The following is a 13,665-nucleotide window of genomic DNA, read 5'->3' as shown; positions in this document are numbered from 1 at the left end:
TCGTTTTCATCGGAGCAGGTCGGAGCTGGCAGAAGAGTGAGCCCTGTCTGCAGGAGCTCTGATTCCAGAAAGCATATTTTCCCTGTCTTTCTTACCACTCATCTGTGTCTCTTCGCTGACATGAGGCGTTGCTACACTCTGCAGTCTCCCGGCATTTAAAGTCTGCTACCAGCAGAGCACGTTCTGGACTTCACAGCGCCCAGCAAAGTACTAGCCTGCGCCCACCCCCTACTACCGCAAAAACCTTTTGCATGCTTTGGCAGAAGTGTGAACAAAATGCCACGAACCACCCCAGATGGGACTCGAACCCACAATCCCTGGCTTAGGAGGCCAGTGCCTTATCCATTAGGCCACTGGGGCCACTCGACAGAGAAGGGGAAAGTTCTTTCTTTTCCTCTTCTCTCACTGGAGTCACGGGTACTGGCCCACTGAAAAGGGCAAGTTGGCTCACGTCCAAAGCTGCAGTGTCCCAGCACACGCGGGCAAAAGGCACCTGCTTGCACTCGGCTGGACACTTCCGCTTTATGGGACACACGATGGAAAGTGGACTCAATTCCCAGACCTAACTCTTACCTGTTTGGTATTCTGACGCTCGATTGTAAAATATGGCCAGCTGGTAAAAATGACAAAGGGCACTCCAGCGCTGGTCCTTTGGCTGCAGGCGGCGTGTCAGCGGCCTAAAACAGCAAGAAATAGCGAGAGAAATAAAGTGAGAAGCAAGCACCTTTTCAATTGGGCTCTCGGGTCTATGGGACTGGCGTGCAGCCTCTTGATCACAAGCGCAGGTCCAGCGTGAAAGGGCGTGGCAGTGGAGTCACTCTGCTATTAATACCTGGTTGGCCAATCCTCGTTGCAATGGATGGCCATCTGCAGCTTTACTTGTAGCTCCACTGAAGGTATTTTGTTTTGGGCAAAGGGGTGAGATTGTGATTTCCTCTGCGGCAGATGAAGAGAAAGGGCTTTATGCACTACAGGTCCCTGGACAGCCAAGCAGGTGTGAGCCGGAGACTGTGCTTCAGCTCTGAAGCAGTGTATCGAGAGCCTTCGAAGAGGAGGGGAATTAGCTCAGATGGTAGAGCGCTCGCTTAGCATGCGAGAGGTAGCGGGATCGATGCCCGCATTCTCCAGCAAGACGCTTTTTCTTCATTTTCACTATTTTATTCAAAACTCGCCAATCGTCGCAAATAAAGTCATGTGCTCGCTTCTGTTTTTTTTACTATCATCCTAAAAGTCTTCCGTCCACTTTCTGCTATCCCAAAGAGTCATCCGCGCGAGGGCCGGCAACAGGCGTGATACTGTGCAACAGGCGCATTGCATGGCATTGGTGACATATTCAGGAAATTCCACTTTGATGCCACCCAGGGCTGTTAACCTTTTATTTCATTTCAATACGATGCTTCGAATAATTGGTTCAAAGTGCGCAGCCTTTGCTCTTTTATTTCGTTTTCATCGGAGCAGGTCGGAGCTGGCAGAAGAGTGAGCCCTGTCTGCAGGAGCTCTGATTCCAGAAAGCATATTTTCCCTGTCTTTCTTACCACTCATCTGTGTCTCTTCGCTGACATGAGGCGTTGCTACACTCTGCAGTCTCCCGGCATTTAAAGTCTGCTACCAGCAGAGCACGTTCTGGACTTCACAGCGCCCAGCAAAGTACTAGCCTGCGCCCACCCCCTACTACCGCAAAAACCTTTTGCATGCTTTGGCAGAAGTGTGAACAAAATGCCACGAACCACCCCAGATGGGACTCGAACCCACAATCCCTGGCTTAGGAGGCCAGTGCCTTATCCATTAGGCCACTGGGGCCACTCGACAGAGAAGGGGAAAGTTCTTTCTTTTCCTCTTCTCTCACTGGAGTCACGGGTACTGGCCCACTGAAAAGGGCAAGTTGGCTCACGTCCAAAGCTGCAGTGTCCCAGCACACGCGGGCAAAAGGCACCTGCTTGCACTCGGCTGGACACTTCCGCTTTATGGGACACACGATGGAAAGTGGACTCAATTCCCAGACCTAACTCTTACCTGTTTGGTATTCTGACGCTCGATTGTAAAATATGGCCAGCTGGTAAAAATGACAAAGGGCACTCCAGCGCTGGTCCTTTGGCTGCAGGCGGCGTGTCAGCGGCCTAAAACAGCAAGAAATAGCGAGAGAAATAAAGTGAGAAGCAAGCACCTTTTCAATTGGGCTCTCGGGTCTATGGGACTGGCGTGCAGCCTCTTGATCACAAGCGCAGGTCCAGCGTGAAAGGGCGTGGCAGTGGAGTCACTCTGCTATTAATACCTGGTTGGCCAATCCTCGTTGCAATGGATGGCCATCTGCAGCTTTACTTGTAGCTCCACTGAAGGTATTTTGTTTTGGGCAAAGGGGTGAGATTGTGATTTCCTCTGCGGCAGATGAAGAGAAAGGGCTTTATGCACTACAGGTCCCTGGACAGCCAAGCAGGTGTGAGCCGGAGACTGTGCTTCAGCTCTGAAGCAGTGTATCGAGAGCCTTCGAGGAGGAGGGGAATTAGCTCAGATGGTAGAGCGCTCGCTTAGCATGCGAGAGGTAGCGGGATCGATGCCCGCATTCTCCAGCAAGACACTTTTTCTTCATTTTCACTATTTTATTCAAAACTCGCCAATCGTCGCAAATAAAGTCATGTGCTCGCTTCTGTTTTTTTTACTATCATCCTAAAAGTCTTCCGTCCACTTTCTGCTATCCCAAAGAGTCAACCGCGCGAGGGCCGGCAACAGGCGTGATACTGTGCAACAGGCGCATTGCATGGCATTGGTGACATATTCAGGAAATTCCACTTTGATGCCACCCAGGGCTGTTAACCTTTTATTTCATTTCAATACGATGCTTCGAATAATTGGTTCAAAGTGCGCAGCCTTTGCTCTTTTATTTCGTTTTCATCGGAGCAGGTCGGAGCTGGCAGAAGAGTGAGCCCTGTCTGCAGGAGCTCTGATTCCAGAAAGCATATTTTCCCTGTCTTTCTTACCACTCATCTGTGTCTCTTCGCTGACATGAGGCGTTGCTACACTCTGCAGTCTCCCGGCATTTAAAGTCTGCTACCAGCAGAGCACGTTCTGGACTTCACAGCGCCCAGCAAAGTACTAGCCTGCGCCCACCCCCTACTACCGCAAAAACCTTTTGCATGCTTTGGCAGAAGTGTGAACAAAATGCCACGAACCACCCCAGATGGGACTCGAACCCACAATCCCTGGCTTAGGAGGCCAGTGCCTTATCCATTAGGCCACTGGGGCCACTCGACAGAGAAGGGGAAAGTTCTTTCTTTTCCTCTTCTCTCACTGGAGTCACGGGTACTGGCCCACTGAAAAGGGCAAGTTGGCTCACGTCCAAAGCTGCAGTGTCCCAGCACACGCGGGCAAAAGGCACCTGCTTGCACTCGGCTGGACACTTCCGCTTTATGGGACACACGATGGAAAGTGGACTCAATTCCCAGACCTAACTCTTACCTGTTTGGTATTCTGACGCTCGATTGTAAAATATGGCCAGCTGGTAAAAATGACAAAGGGCACTCCAGCGCTGGTCCTTTGGCTGCAGGCGGCGTGTCAGCGGCCTAAAACAGCAAGAAATAGCGAGAGAAATAAAGTGAGAAGCAAGCACCTTTTCAATTGGGCTCTCGGGTCTATGGGACTGGCGTGCAGCCTCTTGATCACAAGCGCAGGTCCAGCGTGAAAGGGCGTGGCAGTGGAGTCACTCTGCTATTAATACCTGGTTGGCCAATCCTCGTTGCAATGGATGGCCATCTGCAGCTTTACTTGTAGCTCCACTGAAGGTATTTTGTTTTGGGCAAAGGGGTGAGATTGTGATTTCCTCTGCGGCAGATGAAGAGAAAGGGCTTTATGCACTACAGGTCCCTGGACAGCCAAGCAGGTGTGAGCCGGAGACTGTGCTTCAGCTCTGAAGCAGTGTATCGAGAGCCTTCGAGGAGGAGGGGAATTAGCTCAGATGGTAGAGCGCTCGCTTAGCATGCGAGAGGTAGCGGGATCGATGCCCGCATTCTCCAGCAAGACGCTTTTTCTTCATTTTCACTATTTTATTCAAAACTCGCCAATCGTCGCAAATAAAGTCATGTGCTCGCTTCTGTTTTTTTTACTATCATCCTAAAAGTCTTCCGTCCACTTTCTGCTATCCCAAAGAGTCACCCGCGCGAGGGCCGGCAACAGGCGTGATACTGTGCAACAGGCGCATTGCATGGCATTGGTGACATATTCAGGAAATTCCACTTTGATGCCACCCAGGGCTGTTAACCTTTTATTTCATTTCAATACGATGCTTCGAATAATTGGTTCAAAGTGCGCAGCCTTTGCTCTTTTATTTCGTTTTCATCGGAGCAGGTCGGAGCTGGCAGAAGAGTGAGCCCTGTCTGCAGGAGCTCTGATTCCAGAAAGCATATTTTCCCTGTCTTTCTTACCACTCATCTGTGTCTCTTCGCTGACATGAGGCGTTGCTACACTCTGCAGTCTCCCGGCATTTAAAGTCTGCTACCAGCAGAGCACGTTCTGGACTTCACAGCGCCCAGCAAAGTACTAGCCTGCGCCCACCCCCTACTACCGCAAAAACCTTTTGCATGCTTTGGCAGAAGTGTGAACAAAATGCCACGAACCACCCCAGATGGGACTCGAACCCACAATCCCTGGCTTAAGAGGCCAGTGCCTTATCCATTAGGCCACTGGGGCCACTCAACAGAGAAGGGGAAAGTTCTTTCTTTTCCTCTTCTCTCACTGGAGTCACGGGTACTGGCCCACTGAAAAGGGCAAGTTGGCTCACGTCCAAAGCTGCAGTGTCCCAGCACACGCGGGCAAAAGGCACCTGCTTGCACTCGGCTGGACACTTCCGCTTTATGGGACACACGATGGAAAGTGGACTCAATTCCCAGACCTAACTCTTACCTGTTTGGTATTCTGACGCTCGATTGTAAAATATGGCCAGCTGGTAAAAATGACAAAGGGCACTCCAGCGCTGGTCCTTTGGCTGCAGGCGGCGTGTCAGCGGCCTAAAACAGCAAGAAATAGCGAGAGAAATAAAGTGAGAAGCAAGCACCTTTTCAATTGGGCTCTCGGGTCTATGGGACTGGCGTGCAGCCTCTTGATCACAAGCGCAGGTCCAGCGTGAAAGGGCGTGGCAGTGGAGTCACTCTGCTATTAATACCTGGTTGGCCAATCCTCGTTGCAATGGATGGCCATCTGCAGCTTTACTTGTAGCTCCACTGAAGGTATTTTGTTTTGGGCAAAGGAGTGAGATTGTGATTTCCTCTGCGGCAGATGAAGAGAAAGGGCTTTATGCACTACAGGTCCCTGGACAGCCAAGCAAGTGTGAGCCGGAGACTGTGCTTCAGCTCTGAAGCAGTGTATCGAGAGCCTTCGAGGAGGAGGGGAATTAGCTCAGATGGTAGAGCGCTCGCTTAGCATGCGAGAGGTAGCGGGATCGATGCCCGCATTCTCCAGCAAGACGCTTTTTCTTCATTTTCACTATTTTATTCAAAACTCGCCAATCGTCGCAAATAAAGTCATGTGCTCGCTTCTGTTTTTTTTACTATCATCCTAAAAGTCTTCCGTCCACTTTCTGCTATCCCAAAGAGTCATCCGCGCGAGGGCCGGCAACAGGCGTGATACTGTGCAACAGGCGCATTGCATGGCATTGGTGACATATTCAGGAAATTCCACTTTGATGCCACCCAGGGCTGTTAACCTTTTATTTCATTTCAATACGATGCTTCGAATAATTGGTTCAAAGTGCGCAGCCTTTGCTCTTTTATTTCGTTTTCATCGGAGCAGGTCGGAGCTGGCAGAAGAGTGAGCCCTGTCTGCAGGAGCTCTGATTCCAGAAAGCATATTTTCCCTGTCTTTCTTACCACTCATCTGTGTCTCTTCGCTGACATGAGGCGTTGCTACACTCTGCAGTCTCCCGGCATTTAAAGTCTGCTACCAGCAGAGCACGTTCTGGACTTCACAGCGCCCAGCAAAGTACTAGCCTGCGCCCACCCCCTACTACCGCAAAAACCTTTTGCATGCTTTGGCAGAAGTGTGAACAAAATGTCACGAACCACCCCAGATGGGAATCGAACCCACAATCCCTGGCTTAGGAGGCCAGTGCCTTATCCATTAGGCCACTGGGGCCACTCGACAGAGAAGGGGAAAGTTCTTTCTTTTCCTCTTCTCTCACTGGAGTCACGGGTACTGGCCCACTGAAAAGGGCAAGTTGGCTCACGTCCAAAGCTGCAGTGTCCCAGCACACGCGGGCAAAAGGCACCTGCTTGCACTCGGCTGGACACTTCCGCTTTATGGGACACACGATGGAAAGTGGACTCAATTCCCAGACCTAACTCTTACCTGTTTGGTATTCTGACGCTCGATTGTAAAATATGGCCAGCTGGTAAAAATGACAAAGGGCACTCCAGCGCTGGTCCTTTGGCTGCAGGCGGCGTGTCAGCGGCCTAAAACAGCAAGAAATAGCGAGAGAAATAAAGTGAGAAGCAAGCACCTTTTCAATTGGGCTCTCGGGTCTATGGGACTGGCGTGCAGCCTCTTGATCACAAGCGCAGGTCCAGCGTGAAAGGGCGTGGCAGTGGAGTCACTCTGCTATTAATACCTGGTTGGCCAATCCTCGTTGCAATGGATGGCCATCTGCAGCTTTACTTGTAGCTCCACTGAAGGTATTTTGTTTTGGGCAAAGGGGTGAGATTGTGATTTCCTCTGCGGCAGATGAAGAGAAAGGGCTTTATGCACTACAGGTCCCTGGACAGCCAAGCAAGTGTGAGCCGGAGACTGTGCTTCAGCTCTGAAGCAGTGTATCGAGAGCCTTCGAGGAGGAGGGGAATTAGCTCAGATGGTAGAGCGCTCGCTTAGCATGCGAGAGGTAGCGGGATCGATGCCCGCATTCTCCAGCAAGACGCTTTTACTTCATTTTCACTATTTTATTCAAAACTCGCCAATCGTCGCAAATAAAGTCATGTGCTCGCTTCTGTTTTTTTTACTATCATCCTAAAAGTCTTCCGTCCACTTTCTGCTATCCCAAAGAGTCATCCGCGCGAGGGCCGGCAACAGGCGTGATACTGTGCAACAGGCGCATTGCATGGCATTGGTGACATATTCAGGAAATTCCACTTTGATGCCACCCAGGGCTGTTAACCTTTTATTTCATTTCAATACGATGCTTCGAATAATTGGTTCAAAGTGCGCAGCCTTTGCTCTTTTATTTCGTTTTCATCGGAGCAGGTCGGAGCTGGCAGAAGAGTGAGCCCTGTCTGCAGGAGCTCTGATTCCAGAAAGCATATTTTCCCTGTCTTTCTTACCACTCATCTGTGTCTCTTCGCTGACATGAGGGGTTGCTACACTCTGCAGTCTCCCGGCATTTAAAGTCTGCTACCAGCAGAGCACGTTCTGGACTTCACAGCGCCCAGCAAAGTACTAGCCTGCGCCCACCCCCTACTACCGCAAAAACCTTTTGCATGCTTTGGCAGAAGTGTGAACAAAATGCCACGAACCACCCCAGATGGGACTCGAACCCACAATCCCTGGCTTAGGAGGCCAGTGCCTTATCCATTAGGCCACTGGGGCCACTCGACAGAGAAGGGGAAAGTTCCTTCTTTTCCTCTTCTCTCACTGGAGTCACGGGTACTGGCCCACTGAAAAGGGCAAGTTGGCTCACGTCCAAAGCTGCAGTGTCCCAGCACACGCGGGCAAAAGGCACCTGCTTGCACTCGGCTGGACACTTCCGCTTTATGGGACACACGATGGAAAGTGGACTCAATTCCCAGACCTAACTCTTACCTGTTTGGTATTCTGACGCTCGATTGTAAAATATGGCCAGCTGGTAAAAATGACAAAGGGCACTCCAGCGCTGGTCCTTTGGCTGCAGGCGGCGTGTCAGCGGCCTAAAACAGCAAGAAATAGCGAGAGAAATAAAGTGAGAAGCAAGCACCTTTTCAATTGGGCTCTCGGGTCTATGGGACTGGCGTGCAGCCTCTTGATCACAAGCGCAGGTCCAGCGTGAAAGGGCGTGGCAGTGGAGTCACTCTGCTATTAATACCTGGTTGGCCAATCCTCGTTGCAATGGATGGCCATCTGCAGCTTTACTTGTAGCTCCACTGAAGGTATTTTGTTTTGGGCAAAGGGGTGAGATTGTGATTTCCTCTGCGGCAGATGAAGAGAAAGGGCTTTATGCACTACAGGTCCCTGGACAGCCAAGCAGGTGTGAGCCGGAGACTGTGCTTCAGCTCTGAAGCAGTGTATCGAGAGCCTTCGAGGAGGAGGGGAATTAGCTCAGATGGTAGAGCGCTCGCTTAGCATGCGAGAGGTAGCGGGATCGATGCCCGCATTCTCCAGCAAGACGCTTTTTCTTCATTTTCACTATTTTATTCAAAACTCGCCAATCGTCGCAAATAAAGTCATGTGCTCGCTTCTGTTTTTTTTACTATCATCCTAAAAGTCTTCCGTCCACTTTCTGCTATCCCAAAGAGTCACCCGCGCGAGGGCCGGCAACAGGCGTGATACTGTGCAACAGGCGCATTGCATGGCATTGGTGACATATTCAGGAAATTCCACTTTGATGCCACCCAGGGCTGTTAACCTTTTATTTCATTTCAATACGATGCTTCGAATAATTGGTTCAAAGTGCGCAGCCTTTGCTCTTTTATTTCGTTTTCATCGGAGTAGGTCGGAGCTGGCAGAAGAGTGAGCCCTGTCTGCAGGAGCTCTGATTCCAGAAAGCATATTTTCCCTGTCTTTCTTACCACTCATCTGTGTCTCTTCGCTGACATGAGGCGTTGCTACACTCTGCAGTCTCCCGGCATTTAAAGTCTGCTACCAGCAGAGCACGTTCTGGACTTCACAGCGCCCAGCAAAGTACTAGCCTGCGCCCACCCCCTACTACCGCAAAAACCTTTTGCATGCTTTGGCAGAAGTGTGAACAAAATGCCACGAACCACCCCAGATGGGACTCGAACCCACAATCCCTGGCTTAGGAGGCCAGTGCCTTATCCATTAGGCCACTGGGGCCACTCGACAGAGAAGGGGAAAGTTCTTTCTTTTCCTCTTCTCTCACTGGAGTCACAGGTACTGGCCCACTGAAAAGGGCAAGTTGGCTCACGTCCAAAGCTGCAGTGTCCCAGCACACGCGGGCAAAAGGCACCTGCTTGCACTCGGCTGGACACTTCCGCTTTATGGGACACACGATGGAAAGTGGACTCAATTCCCAGACCTAACTCTTACCTGTTTGGTATTCTGACGCTCGATTGTAAAATATGGCCAGCTGGTAAAAATGACAAAGGGCACTCCAGCGCTGGTCCTTTGGCTGCAGGCGGCGTGTCAGCGGCCTAAAACAGCAAGAAATAGCGAGAGAAATAAAGTGAGAAGCAAGCACCTTTTCAATTGGGCTCTCGGGTCTATGGGACTGGCGTGCAGCCTCTTGATCACAAGCGCAGGTCCAGCGTGAAAGGGCGTGGCAGTGGAGTCACTCTGCTATTAATACCTGGTTGGCCAATCCTCGTTGCAATGGATGGCCATCTGCAGCTTTACTTGTAGCTCCACTGAAGGTATTTTGTTTTGGGCAAAGGGGTGAGATTGTGATTTCCTCTGCGGCAGATGAAGAGAAAGGGCTTTATGCACTACAGGTCCCTGGACAGCCAAGCAAGTGTGAGCCGGAGACTGTGCTTCAGCTCTGAAGCAGTGTATCGAGAGCCTTCGAGGAGGAGGGGAATTAGCTCAGATGGTAGAGCGCTCGCTTAGCATGCGAGAGGTAGCGGGATCGATGCCCGCATTCTCCAGCAAGACGCTTTTTCTTCATTTTCACTATTTTATTCAAAACTCGCCAATCGTCGCAAATAAAGTCATGTGCTCGCTTCTGTTTTTTTTACTATCATCCTAAAAGTCTTCCGTCCACTTTCTGCTATCCCAAAGAGTCATCCGCGCGAGGGCCGGCAACAGGCGTGATACTGTGCAACAGGCGCATTGCATGGCATTGGTGACATATTCAGGAAATTCCACTTTGATGCCACCCAGGGCTGTTAACCTTTTATTTCATTTCAATACGATGCTTCGAATAATTGGTTCAAAGTGCGCAGCCTTTGCTCTTTTATTTCGTTTTCATCGGAGCAGGTCGGAGCTGGCAGAAGAGTGAGCCCTGTCTGCAGGAGCTCTGATTCCAGAAAGCATATTTTCCCTGTCTTTCTTACCACTCATCTGTGTCTCTTCGCTGACATGAGGCGTTGCTACACTCTGCAGTCTCCCGGCATTTAAAGTCTGCTACCAGCAGAGCACGTTCTGGACTTCACAGCGCCCAGCAAAGTACTAGCCTGCGCCCACCCCCTACTACCGCAAAAACCTTTTGCATGCTTTGGCAGAAGTGTGAACAAAATGCCACGAACCACCCCAGATGGGACTCGAACCCACAATCCTTGGCTTAGGAGGCCAGTGCCTTATCCATTAGGCCACTGGGGCCACTCGACAGAGAAGGGGAAAGTTCTTTCTTTTCCTCTTCTCTCACTGGAGTCACGGGTACTGGCCCACTGAAAAGGGCAAGTTGGCTCACGTCCAAAGCTGCAGTGTCCCAGCACACGCGGGCAAAAGGCACCTGCTTGCACTCGGCTGGACACTTCCGCTTTATGGGACACACGATGGAAAGTGGACTCAATTCCCAGACCTAACTCTTACCTGTTTGGTATTCTGACGCTCGATTGTAAAATATGGCCAGCTGGTAAAAATGACAAAGGGCACTCCAGCGCTGGTCCTTTGGCTGCAGGCGGCGTGTCAGCGGCCTAAAACAGCAAGAAATAGCGAGAGAAATAAAGTGAGAAGCAAGCACCTTTTCAATTGGGCTCTCGGGTCTATGGGACTGGCGTGCAGCCTCTTGATCACAAGCGCAGGTCCAGCGTGAAAGGGCGTGGCAGTGGAGTCACTCTGCTATTAATACCTGGTTGGCCAATCCTCATTGCAATGGATGGCCATCTGCAGCTTTACTTGTAGCTCCACTGAAGGTATTTTGTTTTGGGCAAAGGGGTGAGATTGTGATTTCCTCTGCGGCAGATGAAGAGAAAGGGCTTTATGCACTACAGGTCCCTGGACAGCCAAGCAAGTGTGAGCCGGAGACTGTGCTTCAGCTCTGAAGCAGTGTATCGAGAGCCTTGGAGGAGGAGGGGAATTAGCTCAGATGGTAGAGCGCTCGCTTAGCATGCGAGAGGTAGCGGGATCGATGCCCGCATTCTCCAGCAAGATGCTTTTTCTTCATTTTCACTATTTTATTCAAAACTCGCCAATCGTCGCAAATAAAGTCATGTGCTCGCTTCTGTTTTTTTTACTATCATCCTAAAAGTCTTCCGTCCACTTTCTGCTATCCCAAAGAGTCACCCGCGCGAGGGCCGGCAACAGGCGTGATACTGTGCAACAGGCGCATTGCATGGCATTGGTGACATATTCAGGAAATTCCACTTTGATGCCACCCAGGGCTGTTAACCTTTTATTTCATTTCAATACGATGCTTCGAATAATTGGTTCAAAGTGCGCAGCCTTTGCTCTTTTATTTCGTTTTCATCGGAGCAGGTCGGAGCTGGCAGAAGAGTGAGCCCTGTCTGCAGGAGCTCTGATTCCAGAAAGCATATTTTCCCTGTCTTTCTTACCACTCATCTGTGTCTCTTCGCTGACATGAGGCGTTGCTACACTCTGCAGTCTCCCGGCATTTAAAGTCTGCTACCAGCAGAGCACGTTCTGGACTTCACAGCGCCCAGCAAAGTACTAGCCTGCGCCCACCCCCTACTACCGCAAAAACCTTTTGCATGCTTTGGCAGAAGTGTGAACAAAATGCCACGAACCACCCCAGATGGGACTCGAACCCACAATCCCTGGCTTAGAAGGCCAGTGCCTTATCCATTAGGCCACTGGGGCCACTCGACAGAGAAGGGGAAAGTTCTTTCTTTTCCTCTTCTCTCACTGGAGTCACGGGTACTGGCCCACTGAAAAGGGCAAGTTGGCTCACGTCCAAAGCTGCAGTGTCCCAGCACACGCGGGCAAAAGGCACCTGCTTGCACTCGGCTGGACACTTCCGCTTTATGGGACACACGATGGAAAGTGGACTCAATTCCCAGACCTAACTCTTACCTGTTTGGTATTCTGACGCTCGATTGTAAAATATGGCCAGCTGGTAAAAATGACAAAGGGCACTCCAGCGCTGGTCCTTTGGCTGCAGGCGGCGTGTCAGCGGCCTAAAACAGCAAGAAATAGCGAGAGAAATAAAGTGAGAAGCAAGCACCTTTTCAATTGGGCTCTCGGGTCTATGGGACTGGCGTGCAGCCTCTTGATCACAAGCGCAGGTCCAGCGTGAAAGGGCGTGGCAGTGGAGTCACTCTGCTATTAATACCTGGTTGGCCAATCCTCGTTGCAATGGATGGCCATCTGCAGCTTTACTTGTAGCTCCACTGAAGGTGGGTACTGGCCCACTGAAAAGGGCAAGTTGGCTCACGTCCAAAGCTGCAGTGTCCCAGCACACGCGGGCAAAAGGCACCTGCTTGCACTCGGCTGGACACTTCCGCTTTATGGGACACACGATGGAAAGTGGACTCAATTCCCAGACCTAACTCTTACCTGTTTGGTATTCTGACGCTCGATTGTAAAATATGGCCAGCTGGTAAAAATGACAAAGGGCACTCCAGCGCTGGTCCTTTGGCTGCAGGCGGCGTGTCAGCGGCCTAAAACAGCAAGAAATAGCGAGAGAAATAAAGTGAGAAGCAAGCACCTTTTCAATTGGGCTCTCGGGTCTATGGGACTGGCGTGCAGCCTCTTGATCACAAGCGCAGGTCCAGCGTGAAAGGGCGTGGCAGTGGAGTCACTCTGCTATTAATACCTGGTTGGCCAATCCTCGTTGCAATGGATGGCCATCTGCAGCTTTACTTGTAGCTCCACTGAAGGTATTTTGTTTTGGGCAAAGGGGTGAGATTGTGATTTCCTCTGCGGCAGATGAAGAGAAAGGGCTTTATGCACTACAGGTCCCTGGACAGCCAAGCAAGTGTGAGCCGGAGACTGTGCTTCAGCTCTGAAGCAGTGTATCGAGAGCCTTCGAGGAGGAGGGGAATTAGCTCAGATGGTAGAGCGCTCGCTTAGCATGCGAGAGGTAGCGGGATCGATGCCCGCATTCTCCAGCAAGACGCTTTTACTTCATTTTCACTATTTTATTCAAAACTCGCCAATCGTCGCAAATAAAGTCATGTGCTCGCTTCTGTTTTTTTTACTATCATCCTAAAAGTCTTCCGTCCACTTTCTGCTATCCCAAAGAGTCATCCGCGCGAGGGCCGGCAACAGGCGTGATACTGTGCAACAGGCGCATTGCATGGCATTGGTGACATATTCAGGAAATTCCACTTTGATGCCACCCAGGGCTGTTAACCTTTTATTTCATTTCAATACGATGCTTCGAATAATTGGTTCAAAGTGCGCAGCCTTTGCTCTTTTATTTCGTTTTCATCGGAGCAGGTCGGAGCTGGCAGAAGAGTGAGCCCTGTCTGCAGGAGCTCTGATTCCAGAAAGCATATTTTCCCTGTCTTTCTTACCACTCATCTGTGTCTCTTCGCTGACATGAGGCGTTGCTACACTCTGCAGTCTCCCGGCATTTAAAGTCTGCTACCAGCAGAGCACGTTCTGGACTTCACAGCGCCCAGCAAAGTACTAGCCTGCGCC

The 13,665-nt window shown here is 50.8% G+C and overlaps 17 non-coding genes across 17 annotated transcripts; 9 read left to right on the top strand and 8 right to left on the bottom strand.

Moving 5' to 3' along the window:
* Nucleotides 1–287: 287 nt before the first annotated feature.
* Nucleotides 288–360, bottom strand: TRNAR-CCU (transfer RNA arginine (anticodon CCU)). Its single transcript has one exon. It is a non-coding gene; the product is annotated as a tRNA-Arg (tRNA).
* Nucleotides 361–1,054: 694 nt separating this feature from the next.
* TRNAA-AGC (transfer RNA alanine (anticodon AGC)) lies at nt 1,055–1,127 on the top strand. The gene has a single exon. It is a non-coding gene; the product is annotated as a tRNA-Ala (tRNA).
* A 600-nt stretch (nt 1,128–1,727) lies between these two features.
* On the bottom strand, nt 1,728–1,800 carry TRNAR-CCU (transfer RNA arginine (anticodon CCU)). Its single transcript has one exon. It is a non-coding gene; the product is annotated as a tRNA-Arg (tRNA).
* A 694-nt stretch (nt 1,801–2,494) lies between these two features.
* TRNAA-AGC (transfer RNA alanine (anticodon AGC)) lies at nt 2,495–2,567 on the top strand. Its single transcript has one exon. It is a non-coding gene; the product is annotated as a tRNA-Ala (tRNA).
* Nucleotides 2,568–3,167: 600 nt separating this feature from the next.
* On the bottom strand, nt 3,168–3,240 carry TRNAR-CCU (transfer RNA arginine (anticodon CCU)). The gene has a single exon. It is a non-coding gene; the product is annotated as a tRNA-Arg (tRNA).
* A 694-nt stretch (nt 3,241–3,934) lies between these two features.
* TRNAA-AGC (transfer RNA alanine (anticodon AGC)) lies at nt 3,935–4,007 on the top strand. The gene has a single exon. It is a non-coding gene; the product is annotated as a tRNA-Ala (tRNA).
* Nucleotides 4,008–5,374: 1,367 nt separating this feature from the next.
* Nucleotides 5,375–5,447, top strand: TRNAA-AGC (transfer RNA alanine (anticodon AGC)). The gene has a single exon. It is a non-coding gene; the product is annotated as a tRNA-Ala (tRNA).
* Nucleotides 5,448–6,047: 600 nt separating this feature from the next.
* TRNAR-CCU (transfer RNA arginine (anticodon CCU)) lies at nt 6,048–6,120 on the bottom strand. The gene has a single exon. It is a non-coding gene; the product is annotated as a tRNA-Arg (tRNA).
* A 694-nt stretch (nt 6,121–6,814) lies between these two features.
* TRNAA-AGC (transfer RNA alanine (anticodon AGC)) lies at nt 6,815–6,887 on the top strand. The gene has a single exon. It is a non-coding gene; the product is annotated as a tRNA-Ala (tRNA).
* Nucleotides 6,888–7,487: 600 nt separating this feature from the next.
* On the bottom strand, nt 7,488–7,560 carry TRNAR-CCU (transfer RNA arginine (anticodon CCU)). The gene has a single exon. It is a non-coding gene; the product is annotated as a tRNA-Arg (tRNA).
* A 694-nt stretch (nt 7,561–8,254) lies between these two features.
* TRNAA-AGC (transfer RNA alanine (anticodon AGC)) lies at nt 8,255–8,327 on the top strand. Its single transcript has one exon. It is a non-coding gene; the product is annotated as a tRNA-Ala (tRNA).
* A 600-nt stretch (nt 8,328–8,927) lies between these two features.
* TRNAR-CCU (transfer RNA arginine (anticodon CCU)) lies at nt 8,928–9,000 on the bottom strand. Its single transcript has one exon. It is a non-coding gene; the product is annotated as a tRNA-Arg (tRNA).
* Nucleotides 9,001–9,694: 694 nt separating this feature from the next.
* TRNAA-AGC (transfer RNA alanine (anticodon AGC)) lies at nt 9,695–9,767 on the top strand. The gene has a single exon. It is a non-coding gene; the product is annotated as a tRNA-Ala (tRNA).
* A 600-nt stretch (nt 9,768–10,367) lies between these two features.
* Nucleotides 10,368–10,440, bottom strand: TRNAR-CCU (transfer RNA arginine (anticodon CCU)). The gene has a single exon. It is a non-coding gene; the product is annotated as a tRNA-Arg (tRNA).
* Nucleotides 10,441–11,134: 694 nt separating this feature from the next.
* TRNAA-AGC (transfer RNA alanine (anticodon AGC)) lies at nt 11,135–11,207 on the top strand. The gene has a single exon. It is a non-coding gene; the product is annotated as a tRNA-Ala (tRNA).
* Nucleotides 11,208–11,807: 600 nt separating this feature from the next.
* TRNAR-UCU (transfer RNA arginine (anticodon UCU)) lies at nt 11,808–11,880 on the bottom strand. Its single transcript has one exon. It is a non-coding gene; the product is annotated as a tRNA-Arg (tRNA).
* Nucleotides 11,881–13,057: 1,177 nt separating this feature from the next.
* TRNAA-AGC (transfer RNA alanine (anticodon AGC)) lies at nt 13,058–13,130 on the top strand. The gene has a single exon. It is a non-coding gene; the product is annotated as a tRNA-Ala (tRNA).
* The last annotated feature ends 535 nt before the right edge of the window (nt 13,131–13,665 follow it).

This window comes from Ambystoma mexicanum, chromosome 5q (genome assembly GCF_040938575.1).
Source record: "Ambystoma mexicanum isolate Mex_15411 chromosome 5q, UKY_AmexF1_1, whole genome shotgun sequence".
NCBI lineage: Eukaryota > Metazoa > Chordata > Amphibia > Caudata > Ambystomatidae > Ambystoma > Ambystoma mexicanum.
The sequence above is the reverse complement of the archived record's forward strand: the minus strand, read 5'-3'. Positions and strand labels throughout refer to the sequence as shown.